The 4,720-nt window shown below is 42.4% G+C and overlaps 1 non-coding gene across 1 annotated transcript; it reads right to left on the minus strand.

Moving 5' to 3' along the window:
* Window positions 1-644: 644 nt before the first annotated feature.
* Window positions 645-719, minus strand: Trnas-cga. The gene has a single exon. It is a non-coding gene; the product is annotated as a tRNA-Ser (tRNA).
* Window positions 720-4,720: the final 4,001 nt, after the last annotated feature.

Here is a 4,720-nt window from a genome sequence, read left to right on the forward strand (position 1 = left end):
CGAGGGACGTTAGGTAAGCAATGGATCCTTTTTTTCTGAAATCAGCTTTGTTTCCTTCTGATTACAATACACCGTATTATTCCACACCTTTTGGCTACAAAACCCTATTTTTCGATGCGACGGCCTTACGCCACCTTACTGGGAGAGCCTGAATGTTCGCATCGAACCACTCTGCTCGTCGGAACCAGTGCCTTGTTGCATCAATAACCTCCACATGATTCCATGTACTGCTTCCAGCGGAGTGCATCCTTCATTGCGCCAAATGGATGGCAGTGGGAAGGGACGAGATCAGGACTGGTGGGTGGATGAGGGAGAACAGTCCAGTGAAGTCATGTGAACTCCTCTCAGGTGCGTAGACTTGTGTCAGCACTGCCGAGAGAGACGTTCTGTTGTGCAGCGAGGTGTTAGTTTGTGATCCATCCATCACCTCGAGTGAGGGTGTCCGCACGTTCCAACATTGCACGAGTCACACCTGTGTTGCCGGCCGGCACGCGGGAAATGGACCTCTGTGCGTGACCTTGTCGTTATGATGACAGATCCCTCGCTCACGGTGCATTTGTTAACTGTCTGGTCTCCGTAGACATTCTGCACTCGCCTACGAATATCTGTTATGCTATTGAAACTTCCTGGCAGATTAAAACTGTGTGCCCGACCGAGACTCGAACTCGGGACCTTTGCCTTTCGCGGGCAAGCGCTCTACCAACTGAGCTACCGAAGCACGACTCACGTCCGGTACTCACAGCTTTACTTCTGCCAGTACCTCGTCTCCTACCTTCCAAACTTTACAGAAGCTCTTTTCCACCGAAAGAAACTCAACGATAGCTTTCTGCTTGGAAAACATCTTCGATACAGACACCATTTTTAAGGCTACGTATCGAAACTTCATGAGGCTATAGGTCTGAAGCAGGAATATTTCCCGATCTCCCTCAACAAATTCCGCATTTTTTCAACCGAAACTGGCCGAGAAAAAAAGTGTGTTGCATTATTTATTGTTTATTGAACGCCCCTCGTAAATTATATTGTTATTTCTTATTCTTTTAAGTATGGAAAGATGTGCCAAGCTTTCTGCCGACCTAAAGATATGAACTGGTGTTACTATACTAGAAGCATCCTCTCAATTTCTTAAAATAAATTAACAGTAGTACTTTTTCTCTTGACAGTCGTTGTCCCATGATTCGACGCTTGTTCGCTTCCATTTATCACCGCGTTGATTATACAGCAGAAAATATCACGATGGTATCTTTAGCCTATAATGACTCCATTTTTAAAAGTGGTTCAAATGGCTCTGAGCACTATGGGACTTAACATCTGAGGTCATCAGTCCCCTAGAACTTATAACTACTTAAACCTGACTAACCTAAGGACATCACATACATCCATGCCCGAGGCAGGATTCGAACCTGCGACCATAGCGGTCGCGTAGTTCCAGATTGAAGCACGTAGAACCGCTAGGCCACTCCAGCCGGCTCCTTTTTTAAATTAATTATCATTTTCTTCATAGTACCAGTTCTAAAAATTGTTTCTATAGCTCATTTACTTCGATAAACTTATTTCGGGATTGCAGACATGTAGAACGTAAATAATTTAAATAATGCTTTATCTAATTACTTCAACACTGTTCAAAAGATAAAAATAAAAGGTAGATGTGATTTTCGGAGATACTTTTGCAGATCAGACATCAACATTTATAAAGGAAGTATCTAGTGTCATCCCTAAACATTAATATTTTTTACATGTATGTGGTGTCTGTTCTTCCGGACGTGTCCGGAAAAACGGATTCCATTTTGATCCGGCAGCCACCACGTATTAAGGCGCAAAGGCGCAAAGGAATTATAGACACTGGTTGCGTGTAAATATTCATTTAAATCAATGTGGAAAGTTGAAAATTTTTGCCAGACCAGGAGTCGAACCCGGGTCTCCTGCTTACTAGGCAAACACGTTTTTTTTCTTTTTTTACTAGGCCTTGGTTTACGACCCCTGTCCACTCTGCCCTACCCGCTCTCACGTCTCTTCTGCTTGGCCGTACACAAACGCCATCTAGACGTGTCCCCGACAAGAATACCGCACCATTCTGCTGCTTACAGCACGCTGCGTCAATCAGACAGCGTGCACCACACAAGCAATACACGGCACATGGCCAGAGGAACTTTCATTCGTCAGAGCCATCTATCGTGGCAAAGATGCATTTCCGGACAATTGTTCGTAGGACCTTTTTTCCTCCATTTCGAGTCAGGAATCCATCCCAGCAGTTTTTTGGTTTTATTAATGTTCTGCCTGTATACGTTGTTAATTAACCTTTTCACCACGAAATCTCGGCTCAGCATGCGACCCGCCTGGTGACAGATTGTTGACAGCGCTCGGGCCAGAATAGGATTACAGGTGATGGAAAATGCGGGCACTGCGGAAGCCACATGGCGCAACGCCTGACGAGTTCCACAGCGCAGTGGAAAGGGAACGTTTTTCTCAGGGGTACAAAAAGCGGACCACGGGGCGGGGTAGATTCTGCGGGCACGAACCGTCTATCTGCTCTGTGAACAACTCTCCGTTCTAAGGAAACTTCCACTGTCTGAGAACATGAGAATCTAGGAACTCAGGGTTTTTCGAGTATTTCAGTTAGTATCTTGCAAAAGTATTTTCATTTAAATGAAAACACGGCTAAAATGCTATTTTGCTATAACAGCAGTCCCACGACATACCTAGTCTTTTTTTTCTTCCTCCCTTTGCTGCTCATTTAACTGCTGCAGCACTGTTCTGAAGCGCGTATTCTTGTTTCGGTCAGTTACGCTGCCTAAGCTAAGACCTGGCATTTGGGTAGGCACAAGTAACTGAACTGTGGGTAGTGATGGCGACACCTGGTTATAGCTTGAGCAGCGTGGCAGATTTAAAAATGAATGTGCGCTTCAGAACGAAGCTAAGGCACTAAAACTAGTAGCAATTAAAGAAATATTACTATTTAATACTATTTAGTAATAGGCTCATTTACATTCAGTTACAAAATTTATTGGGATGCCGTAGTGATTCTCCATTTACTTATGAAAATGAATATTGATCCATCCTTCCTTCCACTTCTGCCTTCATAAGTGGTCAAAATTCAAATTTCAAGTTCATGCAATTAATAACAGTAGACAACCCCTATCCCTTGACCCCTGTAGTCCAAATATTATAAAAAAAAACAAATTTTTCTCAAAATTTATCATTAGCATCATAGTAAGCAACAAATACAAGAAGATACTGGTAAAAAGTAAAAGATCAATTATTTTAAGAAGATAATTTCATTTTGAAGCATAATTTTAATTCATTTAGTAAAATTAATCTTCATTGTCGAATTAGGCAATCAATACAGGAAGAAATTGTCAAAAAGTAAACCGTTTTCAACTACTCGTCATTTCATGGATATACCTGAAAGCAATTTCGCAGTTTCCCTAGACACAATCCGACATATCGAAACTTCCATGGTCATAACACCTAAAACAAATTATAGTCCTAAATAAAAAGCAAAAATGAGCCTAAAATTTAAGAAATTAATATCAAAAGTACCTAATGCTCCAGTGATTTTATCTCGTAACTACTCTTAACAGCGGTAGTACAAAATCAGATTTACGTTACAATAACTTCAAATATACTGTACTTAATTTCACTGTCGCCGGCCGGAGTGGCCCTGCGGTTCTAGGCGCTACAGTCTGGAGCCGAGCGACCGCTACGGTCGCAGGTTCGAATCCTGCCTCGGGGATGGATGTGTGTGATGTCCTTAGGTTACTTAGGTTTAATTAGTTCTAAGTTCTAGGCGACTGATGACCTCAGAAGTTAAGTCGCGTAGTGCTCAGAGCCATTTGAACCAATTTCACTGTCAATGATCTCCTCAATGTGATCGTTATTTAAATGTTCTTCAAGAGTTAAAAGTACTTCGTGTGAAAGTGGGTCCATTAAGATTTTCTTTCGATGAGCTATAAAATGGTTACTAACCGATATTAAATAGGGACTAAGTGTTCAAAAATGCCTAGCATAGTGCTGGTGCAGTCTTATTGCTTTTAGGAATCCATCGTTATTACGTCGTAATAGTTCTATGTTTACAAGCACACGACAGACCAAAATTTTCCACAAGGCGTACCGTGTGACTTAATGGTGACGATGCTTAAACATTAATGGTTCAAATCGCGCCACGTTGGTATTTTGTGTGCTTACGTTTCTCCTCTTACCGTCTTAGGCAGTATCTATTACCCCATTCCTGTAGAACTTAGTGCATAACGCTGCTAGAAGACGAAATAATTTGCCTTCGCGACAAGCAATCGTGGTAAAGGTGTCACCGAAAATAAAAACAATAAATAAAAATAACATTATTTAAGAAATAATGTCTTTATAGCTGTGGTTTATCCATAATGATGTAATTAGATGTCATTCTGTGAATTACGGCTTCATTGAACTCGCAGTATCAGAGGTACCGTCACTGCTTAGCTTATTACTGGCTAGCACACTGGACTCGCATTCGGGAAGACGAAGATTCAATCCTGCGTCCGGCCATCCTGATTTGGGTTTTCCGTGATTTCCCTAAATCGCTCCAGGCAAATGCCGAGATGGTTCCTCTGAAAGGGCACGGCCGGCTTCCTTCCCCGTCCTTCCCTAATCCGATGAGACCGACGACCTCGCTGTCTGGTCTCCTCCCTCAAACAACCCAATCCCATCCTTATTAGTGTAATGGCCGCTACCTATTATCACGTGACTA

The sequence above is a fragment of the Schistocerca americana genome, chromosome 4 (assembly GCF_021461395.2).
Source record: "Schistocerca americana isolate TAMUIC-IGC-003095 chromosome 4, iqSchAmer2.1, whole genome shotgun sequence".
Classification (NCBI taxonomy): domain Eukaryota; kingdom Metazoa; phylum Arthropoda; class Insecta; order Orthoptera; family Acrididae; genus Schistocerca; species Schistocerca americana.